Source organism: Pezoporus occidentalis, unplaced genomic scaffold (genome assembly GCF_034315485.1).
Source record: "Pezoporus occidentalis ecotype Australia unplaced genomic scaffold, CSIRO_AGI_Poc_V1 ctg121, whole genome shotgun sequence".
Taxonomy (NCBI): Eukaryota; Metazoa; Chordata; class Aves; order Psittaciformes; family Psittacidae; genus Pezoporus; species Pezoporus occidentalis.
This window is the reverse complement of record NW_026913006.1, coordinates 2429094-2452373: the sequence shown is the minus strand read 5'-3', so window position 1 is coordinate 2452373 and position 23280 is coordinate 2429094. Positions and strand designations below refer to the sequence as shown.

General features: G+C 40.6%; 2 long non-coding RNA genes across 2 annotated transcripts in view; one reads left to right on the top strand and one right to left on the bottom strand.

The window, feature by feature from the left end:
- LOC134157852 (uncharacterized) overlaps nucleotides 1-8489 on the top strand; it is a 32040-nt gene extending 23551 nt beyond the window's left edge. The window contains exons 3-4 of the long non-coding RNA XR_009962491.1: nucleotides 1126-1525; nucleotides 8079-8489. This is a non-coding gene — a long non-coding RNA (uncharacterized LOC134157852). The remainder of the gene's footprint in view (nucleotides 1-1125; nucleotides 1526-8078) is intronic.
- LOC134157868 (uncharacterized) overlaps nucleotides 1-23280 on the bottom strand; it is a 75270-nt gene that overhangs the window by 39534 nt on the left and 12456 nt on the right. The window contains exon 2 of the long non-coding RNA XR_009962499.1: nucleotides 15685-15825. This is a non-coding gene — a long non-coding RNA (uncharacterized LOC134157868). The remainder of the gene's footprint in view (nucleotides 1-15684; nucleotides 15826-23280) is intronic.

Genomic DNA, 23280 nt, shown 5'->3' with positions numbered 1-23280 from the left:
CAAACAAGGAATCCTCCCATTACGTGAGTCAGGATGCTTGACTTAGTAGTGGTTTAAAAGTGAACAGCCATATCTTCAGTCCCATGGACAATTGTAACTGTCACAAGTAATAAAAAATTGTGAGTAAAACACACAAGAGAGAAAGAAGAATCAACAAATTTGCTCACCTATATTCTTAGAATGATGCCTTGCCACTACCTTTAACCATTAGAGAGTTTTGAAAGACTAGTTATTCATTAGGCCAAACCAAAGCCAAGTTAAGGAAGTCCTTATGGGTCTGTTTTTATATGAATTGAAAGTCATGATTTGAATGAAATGATTTGAAAATTCTCAGATAATTCAGTCTTTACTTGAAGATTATCAACAGTGAATTTGGTAAGTTCTGTTTACAGCCAAAACAAAGAGTCTGAGACTTTCTGTAGTCAATAAATATTAAGTGAAATATTTGATCGATCTGGTAACAAACACTGAAGCAGGCCCTGGGCTGCTTATGTAAGCCACAGTTGTAACAAGAGCCTTGGAAGATTACCTGTGGTAGGACTGCAGATGTGGATACTCGGAGATGTTAGGATTTCCGAACTTATATAACTGTACCTTAGTGCTATATATTTCAACTGGGGCCAGAGTTCTTATCATTGCAAAAATGGGGATTTATAGCACTTTATTCGCTTTAGCATTCATGTAGAAGACTATGGAGCCCTCTCTCCTAGACTTGCTGATATAAAGATAAACATCTCTGCAGTGAACTTCCTAGGAACCACTTCCTCCTCCAGCTGGAGGCAATGGAAATGCTATCACTGCCTGCAGAGGTAATAAATTTTACTTCTAACATTTTTTATGACACCTTTTTCTGGAACAGATACATTTACTTGAGCATTTGTTGCTAATTGCCTGTATCTTTTGGGTAGGATCATTGTTAGATGAGACTTGTATTTCTCATGGTTTAACAAAAAAAGTATTGTGGAAAGGAAGGACTGTATTTTGAGCAAATCTTTTAAATATTGAATTTGTTTGTCTCCTTTTGTCTTCCTTTTTATTATCTATCCATTTAAAAAGAAGGTTTTTATAATGTGAGGTTTGGCAAATAGTTCATGAAATGTAAATTTTATTTTTTTTATGCTATAGAGAGAGGGGAGAAAGAAATCCCATCATTTCAGCATCTTTCACACTAAGCTACAGCTCAACATGACTTGAAATGACAGAGATACCAACACCAAGAATAAGATCATGCAGGTGAAACGCCAGTTGACCCCTCTGAGCAGCTCTGTTAGCAGCACCACTCTTTACTCTTCCTGAAATCAGTTCCAACAGGATGGGGCTTTGCTCTCAAATCCTGCATTGTATTATCACTTCTCCAGTGTCACGTCATTTATTTACAGGCAATTGTTTCCTTGATTCACAGCTATCCACACATATGTGATACGAAACCTTCCCTGCTGTATTTCCTGGGTATGAGCCTACAATGTGTTGATGTTGATATGAGATGCAGATGATCAAATGCGAGTAATAAATGGACACAGCAAAGGTGGTGATTAAAGCCTGTTGTAAACACACTCTGAGGTTCCAATGTTGCAATCCTAGACTGCTTCTGTGTCACTTTTGTGACTCTTTTCTTCACTGAGTAGCTCTCATAGTCTTGTTTACTGTTAATGTTTCCATGCCAGACCTTTACATACTACTAAATGATCAAGGAAGCAGAACAGGTTAAAGCACTGACCTCTACAGTGCTGCATCTTCAACCTGGTTCTCCTCCTGTTTCACCAAATCCTGCGCTACAGAGGGTGCTGACACCAGGAATGGAGCTCACCTCCCCTAACATGGAGGGAGACAGACTACACATCAGCTGGTCACTTGCATTCCCCTTCATAGCTGATAGGAAGAACCAGACCCTGTAGGCTGTGATCTTACCTATCTATCTTAGACATTTAGAAGACCATGAATTGCAACCCACCTGTGCCTCCCACCATGGTGACAAGCTCAAATACAGTTACTTACACTGCACATGTCTACCTTTGCTCCCCATAATCTCATGCCCCTGGAGTCCAAGACAACTCCACCTCAAGCCATTTTCAGGATTTAGATAAACTTTTCAAACCTGTCCCCCCTTGTCTTGAAGGCATTTTGGTAAATGGGCACATTACAGGATTCCAAACAATAACTGAAGTCACCTAATGACAAAGCAACTTTTGCCACACACTAAAACCCATCCCTCTGGCTTTCACTTGTTTTGGTATCAGCAGGAAGCAGGGTCTGGTGAGGCATTTATAATCTTGTGCATGGATTCATTCACAATAAAAAAGGAAAAGATTGTTTTTCAGATAAAAAGTTGTCATACTACAAACTGAAACCCATTAAGTTCTTATGAGTTAAGATGTTAAGGGTCATGTTTGGTACTTCTGCCTTAAATAGTATGGGCTTCCTGTAAAAATTAGAATGTGCAATTACCTTCTTTTGGATACTAAGAAGCCACAGAGCCTTTTCTACTGAATCCTCTTTTCTAAATCACTCTTTTTAAAAAACTTGTTTATCTATAATTTGGTCAGTATTTTTACAGCAAATTGTGACAGTTGTGAAAACTGACGGAGGAAGACTTCACTCAGTCAGGCTGGCGTAACTTAGTCTCCATTTAGCAAAATTCTGCTTAATTTTGCTAATGGGGCTGGCCAAAAGGATCCAAATCCAAACTCTGCAAATTCAAACTTTTATCACCATCTAAATAAACCTCTCATTTTGATTACAGAAAATGGAGCTTTGAATCTGAATGTTGTAGTCTGGGTTTCCCTCTGCTTCCTGTCTGGGAGCACCATTATGGCAACTCCTGGCACAAGCACCTGTCTAATTGAAATGCTAGTGGCATGCATATGTGCTAAATGAAAGACTGTAATGAAAACTTTACGAGTTAGTTACACTTTGAAGCAGGAAAGTGTTAAAGAGTTAAAAAGAACTCTTTTTCTTTTTTTTTTTTTTCCCCCAGGTCCTTTAGGCCAGGAACTATTTGCAGACATGGAGCACATTTGGGATCTGACTGTTGTTATTATTCGCTTTTGCAGTGTACTATCCACTATTCTTTAATTTCCATGACTATGACAGAGATCTCCACAGCGAAGCCTGACACAGTGATCTGAAACTCTCCCAGTGATTTTCAAACTGCAACCCATAAATCATTCACCTTCACCTGCACCCGAATTTGCATGAAGCTGGGGTCCATGGTCTCACAAACCAATTTACCAGGAGCCCAACCAACCCCAGCTGTGTGTGAAGCACATAACAGAATTACAAAGGTAGGTTTCAGATGGCTCCAGGGTTTGTAAAGGATGCTTTGCGCAGCTGTAATGCTGAGTGGGTGAGGAGAGGGAAGAATGAAGTGTGGGTGGTGAAAATATTTACCGGCCATGTCATGGCCAAGGGGAGAAAGCACAGGGGCCTCCCAGCTTCTGTGATAGGAAAGACATCGAGGCTTCCTGGACATGAGTCCTTGTTATTTATTTATTTCAGACCTGACACATTCCCATTAGGAAAGAAAAAATATGTGAAATTGATACCGTGCCTTTTGAAAGCAGGGAGCGGTGGTGGCAGAGCGACTGAGCTGTCTTATAATCTGCTTCCAAATGTGTGGGTGCCTCTTGGGTTTCCTCAGCTATTTTGATGGCCCATTTTCAAAGATTTCTGTAATATCAGGCCAACAATGTCTGCATCTCCTACCACATCAGTGAAAAATTGGACTGTGTTTCAGAGTCATGTACATTCTTTCTATAAGAAACACTTATATTTTACAAAGTGTAAATATAGCAGCTCAAGGGGTGGGTGAATTCCTCCTTGGTTTGTCTCCAAGTTACATGGCAGTTACCACAAGGATGGGTTGGCTGAGAGTTTACCATTAGAAAAATAAGCAGTGTGTATAACTGAACTTGATAAAGGTTTCTTCCAAAATTGGCATGACTTTTTCAGAGGGTTCATATTTCATTCTTATTGTTACCCTGTTTTCATGAGAACTTACATGTATGTAAACCAAATCCAAAGCCAAGTATATGCTTCTTTACTGTATTATTACATGACAACAAAGCCATCTTCTAACTTCTTGACTTTTCATATTCCTTGTTTCTAGACAGGTTTTTTTTTGCACACGTAAAATATATACAACAACTTTCATGTCTAAGGTCTTAGTAGTTTAAACACAGCCCATTCCTTTGTTGGCAACATAATTTTAGAGTTAGGACTTGATTGGACTGAAAAATATTAGACGTGTGTTGACTAAGACACTGTTAAAATTACAAGTTGTGTAATGTTTAAGTAATGATAGATATTTGGGGTCCAGGTTGAATGTGGTTCACAGTTGCAACCACAGCTAATATAGTTGTTAAAAGATGCTGTTCTCCAAAGCTATCAATGGTGCCTAACAACTGAGTTGCTCATAATGCTGGGGTAAAATGATGACTTTATTGAAGTCTGTGGCAAACTCATTGATCTTCTAGGATGGAACATTTGTTTTCATACAGAACAATGTACTCATTCAATCTCAAGCATAAGTAGGTTTTTCAAAGTAGGTTTTTTTAGCCAAATAGAAGTATCTTAAAGGACAAAAAAATGTCATTAAACCAGGGCAAGAATTAGTGACATTGATAACTGTCATGTTTGAGGTTTTAATGAAAGCAATGAAAATTTGGATCCTACCAGGATTTCATTTTTTTACACTAAAAGACTCAAGCAGCAAGAGTCTGTAAGTGACACTCAACCAAAAAAAGAGCTTTCTGAACAGCTGATACGAAACTTGAAAAGAGGCAAAGTAACAAATGTAATGTGGGGGGAAGCGCTTTCATTCCGGCTCAGGAACATCTGGTTTATTGCAACAATAACTACTGTAATTATATCACTGCTGGAAAAGCTGCTCTAGGTTAGGTTAAGTTTGTGGTTTCTATAATAAACACTGTTTTGCAGGAGTGGGGGTTGCAGTACTTCAGCCATGTCAGATCCTGCTGAGCTGAGCTATGATTTGAAGCAAAAATAACAAAATATGGAAAACATAAAAGCATTATTTCTAACCATATATTTCTTGAGATACACTCTTGGGTTATTCCTGATTATGGCAAGTGGAGGCTATGTCAAAGAAGCAAATTGTTGGATGACTGACCATATTTCACTGATAAAAACTAAAGAGGTAATTTTTTTGTCAGTTGGAAATAGGCTTATTAATACTTACAGGAATACATATTACTGCAAAAAATAAACAAACATCCTGCAAAGGACATTATTCTCAATTGCCAAGTATATTTCCTGACTATTTTACAGCAGCAAGAAACAATCATCTTTTTTCTTGCCAACAGAGCACATTTACTTACTGTAGCATCAGTCATATTCATAGTGGTGGTGTGGTTGCACTTGTCTCTGCCATGGGCTAGGAGTTGTGTATGAAACCCCTCTTATAAACTTCAAAATATGAATAAACGCATCTGTATTCTACAGTTAGGGCGTGCTGTGTTGAGATTCTCTAATACATATTCTCTAAGTACACAATTTGAGTGTGTGAAAAAGAATGGATAAACATCTTGCCCATAAGGGGAAATGGGACTGTCATTCCACGTATATGAAATCCCATTAAAACACTTTGTTACTATAGAAAGGTGTGCAGTAGATCCCAAACTGCCTTAGACCTTGGAGAACTTAGGAATGATGGAGAACGATTTTTTTTTTTATTGTAGTTCGCTTCCCTATCTCCATCTCAGGATTTGAAGTGGTTGACACTACGTGTTCCAATTCCCACACTTGTACCAAACAGATCAAGTAGAATTTGCAAGTTATGGTTATTGTCCTGGTTCAGATTCACCATTTTAACAACTGACCCAGTATTTCTGCATGCTGATGCTGGCAAAATACTACCTGAGCAAGAATAAGTTTCTTTTACACAAGCAAACATGGGTTTCTGTGTGCAGGAGACTTCTGGTTTATATTCTCAGTGTTCAATGTCCTTCAACACCTTATGTCCTGCCTGGCAGCATGCACCCTGGGTATCTGGAATTACTGGAATATTTTACACTACAGAACATTTAGGAGTGCACCTGAGAGCCTGGCAGAAAGCTGCTTTCACAGTCAGACATTTCATAGAATCACAGAATCATAGAATCACAGACTGGTTTGGGTTGGAAAGGACGTTAAGATCATCCAGTTCCAACCCCCTCCCACAGGCAGGGACACCTTTTACTAGACCATGTCACCCAACCTGGAATATTTTCTATTATAAATGAAGTTATCAGAAACCCAAATAATCACTTCACAACCCAATTTTCAGACCAAGCCAGACTTACCCAAAGCTAAGAAGGGAATCCATCTCTTGTCCCCAAGTAGAAATGAAGACCATTAGATGAGCCTTCCCAGGCCATGGTTATATGGACCCTTCATTCAAGCAGAAATCCCCAATGCCAACAAAATGCATAGTCCTCTTACACCTCGCTGCCTCTCCATAAATTCCCTCCACACCTCTAGTCCCTCATTCTGTTAACTACCATTTGGTAGACCAGGGCTCTCCCAAAGAGTGATATTGTCAGCAGAGTGATCCCTGTTCACCACTGGATCAGATCCCGCCAGGCTCCCCACAGGAGGAATCACAGAACCATCGGGGTTGGAAGGGACCTCTGGAAATCATCCAGTACAACCCCCTGCCAAGGCAGGGCCACTGAGAGCAGGTTACACAGGAACGCATCCAGGCAGGTTCGGAATGAACTTGCTAGGACAGGGATGCTAGAGCCACTGCTGTCAGCAACAGCTCAGGCTGATAAGACACATCAGTGGTTATTTAGCTGTGCCCTCATTCCTCACGTGTTTATCTCACTGTGTTGGGATGCATTTTGCTGTCTGAGATGATTTGATACTGAAGTGTATTTTTCCTAGTGCCCCCCAGCATCCCCCATTTCACAGCATACCTGCCATTGCTGAATAATGTACTAAATTAAAGTTGCATCTTTCTAACTGGCTAGTTTTTAACATTGGGTTTTTTTTTAATCCCTTTTCTTTCACTCCTCCAATTCAGAAACATCACTCTTAGAGCCTCCAAAGAAAAGCCCATAGGGGAGAACTCATTTTCCCTTCATCAGGAAACTTCAGCATCCTCCCCATGCTCTCCCATGGCGCTTTGGCCTTTCCTCTCTGGCTGAGCTCTGGACAGGCTGCTGCTCACCCTAGAAGAGCTTTCCCACATGCTGTATTGTCAGGGGACCGCCTGACCATGATCCGTGGTTGCTGTGTGTGGACATGGAGGCAGAAAGGGCTGGAGGGGCCATGCCTGAGGAGAGCAGCACAACTGCAGGACGGAGGCTGGGACCAGAATGGGTTTCTGTGAATAAGGAGCTGCTGGCCTGCCAGGATATGGGGGTCTGTACGACCAGCATCAATAAAGGCATTAAAAAGACAGAAAATAACAGCTTCTCAAATTGCAGCCCTTGGTTTGCAAAAGATTTTGTCTGTTCCAGAGTCGTGCATGCTAGGTTTGTAATCTGTCCACTTCTGCTGCATTTGCTTGGCAAGTACAAAGTGACAGGACACATGATCTGGAAATGATTTGGGCAAAAACCTCAGGCTACTTCTCACCTGCCCCATGTTAATAGCACTACCCTTACAGATGAGCTGCTGGTGGGGTTTTGAGTCCCTCCTGCCTTGTTTCCCACCAATAAACCTGGGCTGCAGAAACGTTACCGGAAATAACAAGCAATCCCACACCTGAAACTCAGATACTGTCATTCCCAGAGGTGAGGTGAGGTTGGGTCTGTGCTTTGGATCCACCTTTCACAGGAAGCTCTGATTTTCTGTGTTCCTGCTGCTGACAGTCAGCGGCACACGGGGCTAAACCAAGTCTCACTGGAAGCACAGTGTCAACACAGACTGTACAACTCCTATCCTTAACTGGATCACAAAATAAAGCAGCCTTGCAGCTTTGGGGGGGTTTTGTTCTGTTCTCTCTGTGTGTCTGTGTGGTTGTGCCAGTGGTAGCCAAATGATGCTTGGCAATACTTCCTGATTTTGTAACTGAGCTGTATAAATACAGCAAGGCTGAGATAATATCTAGTAATGTAATACTTTTCCATCCCTAGGCATTGACAGGAGTTGGTTCTTAACTACCCTGCAAGTTCAGACCTGAACAAGAACCCCTGAAGTGCAGCCATACAGAACCTACATCACTGAGGTCAATGGAGATGGGGAATATGAAGCATCATTTAGAGGCACACAGTATCTCAGAGCATCCAATTCTCTGGCTGATCCAGGTTCAAATCAAAGCTATTGATATTGTCTTTAAGTCAATATCTTAGACCCTCGGTCACAAGAGGTTACATAAGATTAAAGAACTGAATTTTTTTAATCTATTGAATATTAAAAATGGCCACTTCTGGCTTTTCATTTACACCATCTGTTGCTAACAGGTTGTATCAGCAGTTTCAGGACAGATTAATAATTGTTCCTGATTTTGGCACACCAAGAGGTTAAAAATAAATCTTTAGCCACACGGAAGAGTCCCCAACCATTGATTTCTTAAAGATATTTTGGCAACTTGAAAAGAAAATACATGGTACGAGCCTTCCTAAAATTATTTCTCCCAGCCACATGTGATACAAACAAAACAAACCTCAAGAATCTGGCTTAGAATATGGAATAACATTATGCTACAGTCATTTTTGCTGTGTTTACCACAGAAAATGTTGAATTATAGGCATCACCATACATAATATTTAAATATTTCAATGATACCCAGAGCTCTCAACACTCTTGTTTCTCTCCCATGTTCACAAGGATTTGCCAGCAATGTTTTTAGAACAGACCAGTCATTTTATAGCAACTTCTTTCTATCAAGGAACGGGCACACACCACACAGCTGTACCTAAAATGTAGCATAACCCGCTGCTAGAGCATTCTGAGCATATTCTGGGGTGCCAAAGGATTAAGATAGTCCCAAGATGTATGTCCGAAGGCTTCTCTGGCTGAGGGCATCTGTGGTTTAGAGGCAGTGCTGTCAGGTCCCATGAGGCTGAATCCCTGCCTCAGTTCCCAGCTGAGGGTAGGAGTGTTTCTCCCCTCCTCCCAGGAGTGCAGCCCTGCCTGAATCATGCAGGTTCTGAAAGCAGAAATTCAACGCCTGTTCGGTTAATACCACTCTGCTAAGTTTCTGATTTGAGAATAATCCATCTAACCAAAAGTCCAACCCAAGAAGAGGAGGAAAACTGAGGGAGAATCAGGAAGGGAGCCTACAGAAACTTTCAGTTAGCTGAAACACAGAATCATAGAATCATCTGGATTGGAAAAGACCTTTAAGATCACCCAGTTCAACCGTTCCCCAGCACTGCCAAGGCCACCACTAAACCATGGCACTGAGGGCCTCATCTACACAGTTTGTGAACACTTCCAGGGATGGAAACTCCACCACTGCCCCGGGCAGCCTGTTCCAATGCCTGAACACCCTCTCCATGAAGAAACTGTTCCTAATATCCAATCTAAACCTTCCCTGGTGCAGCTTGAGGCAGTTTCCTCTTGTTCTGTCACTTGCTGCTTGGGAGCAGAGACCAGCCCCCTCCTGGCTCCATCACGTAGTTGTAGAGAGTGATAAGGCCCCCCCTGAGCCTTCTCTTCTCCAGACTAAACCCCCCAGTTCCCTCAGCCATTCCCCATCACACTTGTGCTCCAGGCCCTTCACCAGCTCTCTTGCCCTTGTCTGGACTCGCTCCAGCACCTCAATGTCTCTCTTGTAGTGAAGAGCCCAGAACTGAACACAGGATTCAAGTATAAAGACTGAAGAGAATCACAAAACCGTTAGATGTCAACAGTGTGAGGATCAAAGATAAGCTCTTCAAATGCAGGTACCATCTTTTAATGTCCAAATAGCAAACAAAGGACAGACTACAATGGAGAAAAACAGCTATGTAAAACTGATAAGAAAGTTAAAAATAAGTTTCATTAAGCATCAGTGACTTTTTCAAAGGATGTTGGAGTACACATGGGAATTGGCCCTTTGGACAGGATGGTGACTGTCTGAACAAGTTTTTCTACAGTTATTTGTTCCATTCATAACATTTTATCTTTCTGGCTACTAGAACCAAACTTTTCAAGAGAGTATCTGGCAAATACACATAAAATGCTGAACCCATCTGAAAATCTGGTCATTATAAGGATACCCACTGGAAGCTGAATAATTCTGAACAGATGGTTTCTTACCAAGTACAATTCCCCATATAATACTAGGTTGTGAGCATCCATGGGAGGGTACTGTGGCAGGGAGGAGGGAAGGTATTTCATCACAGGATATTGAGACCAATTCAGAGGTGGGGGAAACTCTGACCTAGTCCACTTCTTCCAGCCCTTGCTTCCAGCCTTCTCCTGAGCTTTGGGTATAGCTGGTGTAGATGGAGCCTACCATCATTTCCAGCCTTCTGCCAGTGTGGAAAAGAAACTGGGGAAGCTGGACCATAACAGCAGCTGAGGCCAGCAGAGTGCTGCTGGCAGCGCAGCTGGGAGTATTACATTTCCATTCGGTGTCGGCTGGAAATATGTTATATAGAGCTTAATGGAGAGCAAGGGAGGAACATGGGATGAGGGTGGGTGCTAGTAGGGATTAAGGAAAGATCTGTTCTGCTGGAAGGAGGAAGCAGGAATGGGAAGATGGAATATCTTCTGAGCGAAAAGTGGATTTTCATGTAGATCTTCCTTAGTCTTTATTCATTGAGGAGTTTATAGGATGCTTCTGAATCTATGGGTTGGTGGGCGCAGAATCCTACAGAAAATCAGATGTAGTAGTCCTGCATCTACTTTGAGCTGTTATTTTTGATTTGTCATCATCTGACAGTTTCATTTGAGGATCAAAGTCCCTCCTAAATACACAGAAATGACTTTCATAACACAGAATCATAGAATGGAAGGGACCTTAAAGACATATAGATATTATCACCTTTATTTTAATTAATGACTACCTAAGGCCCAGAGACACAGCTTGATCCAGTATCAGGGCATCCCATCTTGCCATCACATGCTCTGCCCACCAGCAGGACCCCCTCCTGCCACATGTGGCAGGGACAGAGTGCACTACGGGTGGTTTTTCTCCCTGGAAGCCAGTAGCAGTGTCCACTGACACTATGCTTAACTGTGGCCAAACTAGGAAACATTATTCATCCTTCTTTTGGGACTGCAGCAGATCCCTGCATGAAAAATGGTCAGCTAAAGAAGTATGCTTTGACTAAAGCTACATGATTTAATTAAACATTAGATTAACTCTCCCCAAAGGCACCAGCAAAAACCACCACAAGCATATATGCAAAAGATGGATGGTTGTGGATGGACCTACATGACCTTTTCCACAACCTTTTACATAACACTAGTACAGGCTTAGACAAAAAGTAGTCTTGTTCTTTCTGAGCCAGCATGAAGTGCAGCCAGGAAGTGTTAGTCATGAGAGAGTTTTGGTTGTTGTAGTTTGGAACCCCAACTGGAGTGTTTGCTTTGTACAGTGCCACTAAATGCTAAAACATCTAAATCAAGAGGTGGCCACTATCTCTGTCAAATCATGTTTCTTTTTAAAATAGTTTTTGACTAAACTATTGCTGTTAGAAGAAATTTTCCTCTTTACGCCCTCACACGAAAAGGCAAATGCAAAAGAAACAGCCAAGGAACTGAAATAGCATATCTTCAGTAAGATCTTGCAGGATTTCATATTAAAGTATTCTGAATTGTGTTTTAATGGGGAAAAATAAAAAAAGAGAGATTACTGGTTTTGTAACCAAAATAGAAAAGATGTAAAATTTTTCTTGGAAGGTGTCGTGGTTTAAACCCAGTCAGGCAACTCGTTCACTCACCTCCCCCCCAGTTTTTATCCTCTAGAATGAAATTGAATATTTTTCATGGGTTAGTCTGAAAAACTTATTTCCAAATCTTGTGAAACAATACATCTTTCTTTAGTTATGAGCCATTCACAAGGGTACATCCACCTTGTAGGCTCCTGTGTTCTGGTCACTTTCGAAATTTCCACTTTTGGCCAAATAAACAGCGTTTTTGCACAAAAATGAAATTTGCTTCTACAATCAATATGATTTTCAGCAAAGCATTTGAGCAGTAAGTACAATTGGTTATGTTCACTTTTAATTCCTGAAGTGAATCATGGAAACTCTACCATAATAACGTGCTGTTATTAAGTGCTATACAGCTACAGTTGCTATAAAAACAAAGAAGAAATCTGAGGGGGTGAAATAAATCTTCAGCTGGTACAAGTCAGCGTGGCCTTACAGAACTGATGAGAGCTCCACCGATTTAAACAAACAGAGGTTTTGATATGGCCCATGGTTTATTCACTAAACTGAACGAACTGTGGTGAAAGAATAGGATTTGCCCTGAAATCCACATTCCTAAGGATCATTTAAGAAGGCCTTCTCAAACATGAGGTACAGTGTGAAAAATAGTGTAGAAGGTATGGTGGATAAATCATGCCACAAAGGAGACAGGTGGGAATCAGGATGACAAGCTGAAGCTACCAGGTGCTGGAGAAGGTACCGAGGTTCAGAGGTGGGTGCTGGCTTGAGATGGAGTTGAAGCACAAGTACCCTGCTTTCTCCAAGCTGCTCACTGCCTCTTTCTCCTGTCCATGCTGTCTTCTCTCTCATGAATATCACTGTCATTCAGCTAGATGGTCCACTGCCCCCCCCAAATCACACAGGGTTAAAATTAATTTGGCAGAAGACTGGGTGGGTTTAACCTGGACATGTTCACAAACCATGCAGATGAGGCCCTTAGTGCCATGGTTTAGTGGTGGCCTTGGCAGTGCTGGGGAATGGTTGGACTTGACGATCTTTAAAGGTCTTTAAAGGTCTTTTCCAACCCTGTTGATTCTATGATTCTGTGACTCCACTGAAGCAGATCCCTTATGACTGCTCCACAGCACATGGTTTAGGCTAAAGGAAATACTGGCTCAACGCCTTCCAGCAGGGTGGGTCTTCCCAGTATGTGATCTCCTCCCATTCCTGGGAAGCAAACCAGGGATGTGTTACCTCAGTGGCGGATCTGCCTTAAGCATCACAAAGTAACACTGAGCCGTGAGAAGTGAGACTTCAGAGGAGGTCAATTGAATTCAGGTCCTAACAGGTATGTTATTCTCAGCCCTGCAAGCTTCTGTTTGGAGCGTTAATTTGCTTAAAGAGTAAGATTATTTTAATCACTAATGCACCCTTTTCAGGCATGTTGCCTCTATTTTGTGCAGGGCTTTGAAGAATTTCATAACAGTGCCTTTACATCACTGCACTCAGACACAATGTTAACCATTGTGAGATAAAACATGTTTTTTTACATTTGTATTAGTGTGGAGCTTTCCATTAGCCAATATTTTCCTTTTCCCATTATGAATATTTCAAGCCATGTATGTTCTTATGGGGAATGATATAGACATCTGAATTTTAGGAAAAACAATGCTGCTTCTAAGTGGCAGCTGAGCAGGGTGGTTGTATGTTACCTACTCATAAAGTATGATCAAGACTATGTCAGAAAGTGGTACAAAGCAGAAGGCATGGAGGTATGATGCACTGCTCCGCGCTTCATGGTAGGTCAGCAACCCTGCATGCACTATTTGGACAGCTTCCATTAGGCATCAGTTGACAGAAGGGATATTTAGGCAGAAGTTCTTCCCCGTGAAGGTGAGGTGCTGGCACAGGTTGCTCAGAGAAGCTGTGGCTGCCCCATCCCTGGCAGTGTTCAAGGCCAGGCTGGACGGGGCTTGGAGAAACCTGGTCTAGTGGAACGTGTCCCTGACAAAGGCAGGTGGTTGGAACTGGATGAGCTTTAAGGTCCCTTCCAACCCAAACCATTCTAGGGTTCTACTTTCCAACAAATGATAACTAAGGATCCTTATGGACTGCAGTTGAAGGAGTGTGATAGCAATGATCAAGATAAAATGAGATAAGAGTTATTTATATGATTGACATTCTGCCTCAGTGTCTCTGCACAAAGCCCTCTCTGCCTGCCATGCAGGCACTGCATTCCCAAGGCATTCTTGCAGCCTACACCACATCAACAAACAATAGCTAGCCTTCTTTCATTTCCCTGCCCTGTTTCTGTGAACAGCACTCTGTTGACAACCAACTCTGTTCTCACTCCTGAAGAATTCCAAAAATTGAAGGATATAAGGACAGCCTGTGACTTTCAAGAGGCATCTTAAAGCATCTTATTTTTAAAATTGTGGTTTGCTGCTGCTTTTTGTTTGGTTTCTGTTTCAAAGGAAAACTACAAAAATGCAGTTACCCTGCAAATCCCTCCTCAGACCAGAGAGCTGTTCTGAATGCAGCATCGCTAGTAGCACAAAAATGCAAATACATGGATTACTTTCTCTGTCTGACCATTCCAGAACAGCCTTTCCTCTCTAAACAATGATGTTAATGCTGAGTGCCAAACTGTGCAATTGAAATCTTTTGCACAAGAAAAATAGATGAGTGGATATAGGTTTGCTTTCCTTGACAACCAGTCCCAAATTTAAAATGGACAGGACACATGTAAGATTGAGAAAGCCCAGCCTTCTTAACTCCCTCTCTTGTTCCCAAAGAACAAGTAGTTTTGGTCAGATGACAAGGGGAGGAGAGGAGAGGGGAGGGGAGGGGAATGGAGGGAAAAGGAGAGAATAGGAGAGGAAAGGGAGCTGAACTTGCTATGTTGTTACACCTTGCCACATTTTTTTGTGGTACTATGTTTCCTTTGCACTACCAGGCTAATATCAGAGACTAGAAAATGAGCAAAGTCTCTCCCTACGTAGTCAGCTGTGATAGTTTTCTAGTTTGGAAATAAAGAAAAAAATACAGACACCTTTTAGTGCATTTTCACAGTAATGTATCTGTTGTTGGTATCCTTGATTTAGGGGGTGTCTGCCTGTGCACTTATACTATGTCTATCTGCTCAAGAAGCTTGATGAACTTGAAGCACCCTGTCTTAAGATCACTTCTACAAAACCTCAGCACTGCCTGCATCTTACTACAGGACCTTATGTATAAGAATGCCTCAAGGAAAGCCCATTTGTAATTTAGGCCAAATTTGTTCTTGACTTCTGACTTCTCTGGGTGGATCTGGCACAGTCAAGGCCAAAATGGAACATCAATGAACAAGTGATGGCATCACTGAAAAATTAAAACAATTGGAAAATGAGAGTCAAAGGAATGTGAAAGATCTAATCCCAGGGCTTCCTGTTTCAGATGACAGTTTATTCAGACGGCCTCCAGATAATCTAAGCCAGATACAGGGCACACAGACTTATTATGATGTTTATTCTCTTGTCTTTGTTAGCTGTCAAATGCAAGAGCAGTCTACCCTGGATGCATTTATGCCCTACCATTTCCACACATGTTCAGATTTAGGCTTTGATTTATGGTGATGCTATGGAAGCAGCATGGGATTAAGAAAGGGTCTAAGAAATATAAATGACTGAGAAAAAGCAATAAATGTCTGTCCTCTGTAGGTCATTATTTCTATAGCAATTAAATATACTTAGTATAAATATTTCCCATAGAGTAGTGTAAAGGGACTACTAATATGCAGAAAATCAGTCCCAGATCATGCTAAGTATTGCCTGGAAGAGGTAGTTAGTTAAGTCAGGTTTAGATAATTCAGCTGTCAAAACAATACAAGAACAAGGACAAACTACTTTTATAAGAATCAGAAGTCAAAGTCAAGTCATTTAACCAAGTTGAATACCTGGTTAGGTTATCTTTACTGCATGTGAGTTAACAGCCTATGGTATCTTCACAGTGACAGTCAAGTCTACTATCTCCACAGGAGGAACATGGAGGCTGCAGCACTGGAAGTCAAGGTGGTATCCAGAGGGCAGATACTAGCCTAGGCAAAGGGAAAAAAAGGGCAAAGCTTAGAGTGGTACCAGCACTGGTGAACAGTACATGCACACTGGAGAGCTGACAGAATGTTTTGCCTGGCTTATTCCACTGTAAAGACAGTCGTGGTCAGTTTTCCAGCAGAAACGGTTTGCGTTTATTCCTGCTGTAGCCACACTGAAAGCTGGGAGTTATATAGAAATATATAGAAATTTGGAATTTCTAGCTCTAAACCCAAATTTCTCAAGCAAAACAAAGGAAACATTCTAAGTGCGACATTCATGAAACTACTAAAGCAAACAGATCTCCTTCGCAACTTCAAAGTTCAGGAATTTGGTAAGTGCTACAGTTTGAACTAGACAGAACTACTGGTACATGCTTGAAGAGTGTTTCTGTCTTATCCACGCATGTGTCCAGGATGAACATATGCAAATATGTAAGAGTATTTTCAGAATACACTCATTATAATATTATTTTGAAATGAATCTCTTTTTTTTGTTTATTGTTGTTACACTGACTTAGGTGTTTTATCTGTCCTAGGTTTTACATTTAGTGCTTCTAAACCTAGGATCTGTCTCAAGTATTATAGCAATCATATTAATTAAGTGCTACAGCCACTTTCCTTCTTTTATGATACTGTTCATATTATGAAAGCTCTTAAGTCACAGAACCCTGGAATTCATTTTGCATAATACACACTCACTAAAATAATTTCCTGAAGGCTGGTTATTAGTAGCAATTTTAATGAGGTTTGCTCATGTATTTAGCTTCAAATGGATGCTTAAGATCAGAACCTGAACTATACATTTGACTGAACTGAGAGCAAGAGTTATGAGCCCAGTCAGAGACCGAACAGCTTGAAAGTTGTTATAGATACCCAACCTCTGTCTAAAGCCATGGTAATACATACGTCACTACACACATTGTATGGCTGTACATGAAAAATGTAAATTAACACACGCACTAAGCTCTCCTGGTATTTTTTCTAACTGTAGGCTAACTTCAACCTCAAGTCGTATGTGATCTACTGTTTAATTACATGTAAAATAGACAAGGGAAGTTCTTAATGACCTGCAAGACACAAAATGTATCTATTATACAATACTGATGAAAATTAGTCCTATGTGAGTCTACATTTTAGGCACAAGTATTTCCAAGAGTCCCAGTTGTGTGCTGAGCACTCCCAAAGCTGGCACAAAGGTACAGGGGTGATAGTGAAGAACTGGCACCCAAAGGCAGCTTGCAAGTTCCCAGCAGAAGGCATAGCCAGGAGGGGCCCTAGCTGGTCAACCCTTCCCTAGAGGAAGAATTCCCTTCCCTTTCCTCTCATGCCTGGGCCAGAGACTGGTGTTCCCATAGGAAACACTCCTCCCTACCTGTTGGCAGAGCAGTAGTTTGCAGGCTGTGCTCTATGGCTGTCATTTGTGCTTAAACATGTTGGCCAAAACTGAAGTAGACTTCTCTTGTTTAGTGTAGGCAATCAGAAGCCACAGTGAGTGAATGATGTTACATTACAATGAGAAGACGAACGCTTTCAGTCCCAAAATGGTGAAGAGCTACTTGAGGTGTTGCATCACATGACAGCTGTCCTCCTGGATTGAAAGCCTGATGATGAACACAGAGGGGGGCTCTTGCCCATCAGGATGTTGGTACCACAACAGAGGTGCTTCTTCTCACCCTCAGCAAAATAGATGGCAAGTGAAAAGCATTTGAGCAAGCTTAATCTGCAATAACTATATATTACAAATGTATTTATTCCATTTAGGGAAAAACTCCTGTAAGGCTCCAGATGAGGCATTTCTCACTTAGCTTTTCCTCAGGCTTTAATGAATTGCTTTAATTTACAGATTTAGATATTGATTAGCCTCATTCAGTTGAAATCTAGGCTTAGCAATCTATACTTGTCTATAGTTTATTTGTGATATTATTCCTAAGAAAGAACTGCAATTAATCCACATCAAGAAAAATCAATTAATACAGATTTGTATCACAAAGAAATCCTCTTCAAAGAGAAATCCTGCTAATCCTAAAGCTTAGGTCTTTCTTTACTACCAAGGAGGACAGATAACAAATATTGATTTCACCCTATTTTTACAACTTCTAGTGATACAATAAGAGCACATGGAACAGACGGGGCTTATCAATTAAAACTAGCTTTACATGTGATGAGAGATGAGGACATGCAAAGCCTTTGTTCTCTGCATTATTAATAATTATTAATATGATGGACTAGTAGTTCTGTAATAAGAATAATCACTCCATGCATAGCTCTGAAAGTGCCTGGCTTCACTTCTGGTAGGGTTATGAATTTTACACCCTATGAGTTCCAATCCAGTGATGGTTCTGGAAGTGAAATTGCTGTTAGCTGCAGCTGCATGGGAAAGGAGGACTATTCTGTATAATTTTACACTAATGATACAACATGAAGAAACACAAGATGTTATCCAAGCTAACATCTTTCTAATTTTACCCACTTCTGTCATTTCAACCAAGCTAATATCTGACCTAATTTATTAGAAAGAAAAAAAAAAATCTTATCAGGGTCTTCTTGCAGGAAGCATCACATAAACACCATGAATTAGATTTTTCAATTTTATAAGCCAAATTTTATCCTTGCTACACAAAGAAAACAACGTGTCATTGTCCTTTCACAATTCCTACTGTAAATAGTTTATGTGATTTATTCTTTTGCATGCTAGATAATTACATATTTTATACCAGTGTATCATCAGTATGCTGTTATTCTGACTGCCCTGTAATAGAAATTGTGTATTTTCCCACTGCAGTGAATGCTATTCTTAACATACATTGGCCTCAACCAGCTAAAAATACCACAGTTCTATTGCCTGTGGGAAAGTTTTGCTGCAAGTTATTTCTATTAAAAGTTTAATATTGGTCTCTTCCATTTTTCATATTGTCTGTGCCATACACATTTAATGCTGTCTTCTCTGATACACACTTACTTGCAAGTCCTTCAGTGTCACATATGAGGCAAATAATGTCCTAATTCACTCTAATGCTACCATTAATATGAATGATTAGGAATGAGGTTAGTACTAAAGAATGCCATTTTAAAATAAATTGTGATGACATATCAACAGCTCTATGAAGGATCAAGGAGCATGGATTATTGCAGGTTAGGGCTCAAGATATCGAATGATATGGCTCTGTGTTTGTTCTTGTCAAGGACACTGAGCAATTAGAGGCTCAAGCAGCCAACTGTAATTCTTCCACTGAATCTCTGTGTTACTTGCAGGCTTTTTAACTCTTATGAATTTCTGACAGACAGTAGATTCTGAGAAAAATTAAGGACCGACATGCTGTGAGCTGTTTAAATCCATAGGCAGCTCTTTAAAGAGCCACTCAATGTATTTGGCAACCTATAGCCAGTCAGGCGATGCAGATACAAAGGAAAGCTCTGATTTTCCAAACATTCTCTTTTGAACCCAAATTCATAGAATCAATAAAGATGCTTCTAAATTAATGCTAAGATTTATTTTCTCTGCTGATCCACCTTTAAATTTATCTCCTTGTTATAATGTATTTGCTTTTCTTTCTTTCTCCAGAGGAAAAGAGCAGCCTATTCAGAACCCTGAATTCACACAACTAAACCAGTAACAAGCACGTTTTATAGCTCTCTACCTACACAGTCTGATCCCCATTCTTCTGATGTCTCCATACAATACTTAAGCATTTCAGCAGCTTATAAATCAATACTGTTTCATTTAAAGAAGTGAGCAAGGAGTTGAGAAACATCATCTATTCCTTGTTTAGATTATCAGATTTGGGAAGGACCAAAGAAGATACCATCAACTTTTGGCTCAATCTCCCTTTTAACACAAAGGAGAAAAATATTTTAGCCCCTGAATGTCTGACCAAATGTAAATACCTTCAGCCTCATGGAAGTTTGCAAGGGAAGAAATATTAGTAATCTACATATTATGATTGTTACTATGAAAAAGTGATGGTGCAGTTGAGAAAAACAAGAAAAAAAACAATTAAATTATTTTCTTTTGGTAGCTGCCACTTAGTGTTTGTGGTAGCTTATTTCTAGTTGATACCTGTTGCACTGCTACTCCAGGAAACCACTGAGCTCCTTTAGAATTCCTGGGTACAGATATATGAATGTTTTAAACAAACAAACAAATAAAAGGGGTGATGGTTTAAACTTAAACAGGGGAAGTTCAGGTTAGATCTTAAGAAGTTCTTCCCTGTAAGGGTGGTGAGGCACTGGCACAGGTTGCCCAGAGAAGCTGCGGCTGCCTCATCCCTGGCAGTGTTCAAGGCCAGGCTGGATGGGGCTTGGAGCAACCTGGTCTAGTGGAAGGTGTCCCTGCCCATGCAGGGGGTTGGAGCTGGATGAGCTGTAAGGTCCCTTCCAACTGAAACCAGCCTGGGATTCTATAAAAGTTATCTAGAATATGAATATCTTAACTCTGATTTCAGTAGTTTGTGTTTAATAAGCTGCTGTTGGAACTTTAATAAAGTTATTATTGGAAAGGAAAGTATTTAATGATCCCTATACTCGTTACACAATATGATTTTTTTTCTGAAATAAAGCCAGTTCTATCACTTTTGCCTGATTGTTCTACTATCTTCAGCTAGTGAAAAAGATTAGTATTGTTCAGGTTTTCTGCTTAATATATTAAAACCTGAGCCTGGTAAACACAGATCTGGCTGTTCTCATGTTTCCCTTATTCTGCAATTTTAAGCTTCTTACTCATACGTATTGCTACAAGCTTCCTCTTCTTCACCTACATAATTAAATATATATAAATGTAATAGTTATTGTCCCCTCTGTACTAACCTAGAATTTGTTGATCTTTATAACTACACCAATGTCTTTATTAATTGCGGCTTTTCTGAATGCTCAGTAAACCAACTTCACTAGGATTACTTATATGCTTAAAGTTAAGCACATGTTTAAACATCTCCTTGAGTTGAGGTGTATCTGGTTTCAATTAAAGAACAAAAGAAGAAATAACAAAATTGGTTTCTCTTAATCTGGAAATGTGAATAACTAGTATGGCATATAGCCAGATTTTAGCATAACTTCCTCTCAGTTTGTTCCTGTTTTCTCTTCTAGTCTGTTTCTGTTTGATCTTTGGATTTATTTTCACCTCTTACTCTGTTATTTTAAATCCATCATGCATATATGTCCTCCATATGCATATAAGCGCCCTCTCTTAGATAATGGTGTTTAATAAACATGTGCACACACACATAAACACATACACATACACACTTGTTTCTTCACTTGTGTATAATGAACGCCTAAAATATTTTTCCAGATGTTTCTCTGAGCTCAATGTACTTAAATATAATGAATACCCTATTCATTAAACAACAATCATAACTGAACATGAGCACATTTAATACATGTGCATTTAAAAATATTTTCCTTTAAAGGTGTCCTGCAAAGGGAATTGAGGCAGGGAAATAAATCCTCCCCCCCCCCCCCTTTTTTTATTTAGCACACGCAAGTATTGCCTGTAAAATTCCACTCTCTCCCCCTTCCCTCTTCTCTATCTTCTTGACATTTTAAGAGCTTTGCCACTTTTTGAGTATTTTTTATGGACAGAAACTAGAGCTATTGAAAATGAGTGCATCAATTGAAGTGTGTCCCCCAGATGCTGATAAGGTTTTGGGTGTCTGTAGGAGAAGGATTGTATATTAATATATCAACATCACTCTAAACTAATTTAGATGTGTTAGCAATAATTTTGTGTACACAAAAATCTTGAGATACAGAACAACAACAAGAAATATATTAAAAAAAATCAAGATGTGAACTCTTTCAAGCTTACATTGAGAATCATCAATAAGCGATGAAAAGTATAAATGCAATAAAAATAATCATTTAAAGGTCACTTTAAAGTTCCCATGCACTGTACCTCTTTTATACTTTTCCTTCTTCCTATTAACTTTTCCATCTTGTCTGCTTCCTTCACCTCTCAGCCTTCTGCAGGAGACTGCTGCTGTGTCTTTACAATCTCACCAGACCTCCTCAGGGAGTAAAAGGACAACATCTTGCCCTAATAAGATTCTGGCACTTCCATTTGAAGCTTCTTCTGGAACCTGGACGGTAACAAGCACGTGAAAATGAGGAATATTGGGAATAAACTGCAACTCACATCTTTGGAACTTCAGAGGGACCTTGGACTGAGGGCTGAGGGCAAGGCCTGCTCACAGATTGATCTAATTACAGCACAAGCAGAGTAAATTCAGTGTGAGGACTCTGAAATCCAGGAGAGCAGGAGTTTCTGGAGGCTGCCATCAAACGCTTGGAGCCCCACACGGCTGAGCATCAGAGCAATCTGTGATAATGTTAATTCAGACAAATTCTGTTACTGATACATGATTCATCACACTGCAATACATGAAGCCAGGGAGAATCAGAAGGTATTAGTCAAGACATTAAAACTTATTTCTAGCTAAACCACTAACCTGCTTTGTAGCTTGTACATCTTTCTCTTCACCTCTTCTCTAAGATATTTACATCAAAGTAGGGACCATTTGAAGACTGGTCAACACAGTTGGATACTAGCTTTAGATAGGTTCTGTAGGCACTTCTGTAATACAAATGAATCATCAGTAATGACATATCACTGATGAACTCCAAAACAGCTCAGAGAACATTGCACAGACATGCCATCATTTTATATACATTCTAGGCAAAGATACATATGTGTATATATGGAACACACACACCTGTGTGTATATATATTCACACACACACATATACATAGAATCATCATAGAATCCCAGACTGATTTGAATTGAAAGGAACCTTAAAGCTCATCCAGATCCAACTCCCTGCCATGGGCAGGGACACCTTCCACTAGACCAGGTTGCCCCAAGCCCCGTCCAACCTGGCCTTGAACACTGCCAGGGATGGGGCAGCCACAGTTTCTCTGGGCAACCTGTGCCAGTGCCTCAGCACCCTCACAGGGAAGAACCTCTGCCTAAGATCTCATCTCAGTCTCCGCTGTGTCAGGTTAAAGCCATTCTCCCTTGTACTGTCCCTACAGACCGTTTTCCAAAGCCTCTCTCCAGCTTCCTTGTAGCCTCTTCAGGCACTGGAAGCTGCTCTAAGTTCTCCCTGTCACTTTCTTATCTCCAGGCTGAACAAGCCCAAGTCTCTTAGTCTGTCTTCACAACCACCCTGACATCTGTTGGAGGGATGGTACGGCCCAGCACAGGCAATCCAGGAGGTTCCTTGATTGTGTGGAGGACAGCTTCCTTCTTCAAGTAATAGAGGAGCCAACAAGGAGAGGTGCCATGCTTGACCTCGTGCTCACCAACAGGGAAGAGTTAATTGGAAATGTGATGCTCCAGGGCAGCCTTGGTTGCAGTGATCACGAGATGGTCGAACTTGAGATCTTTAGGACAGTGAGAAGAGCGTACAGCAAGCCCATTGCCCTGGACTTCAAGAGAGCAGACTTTGGCCTCTTCAGGAACC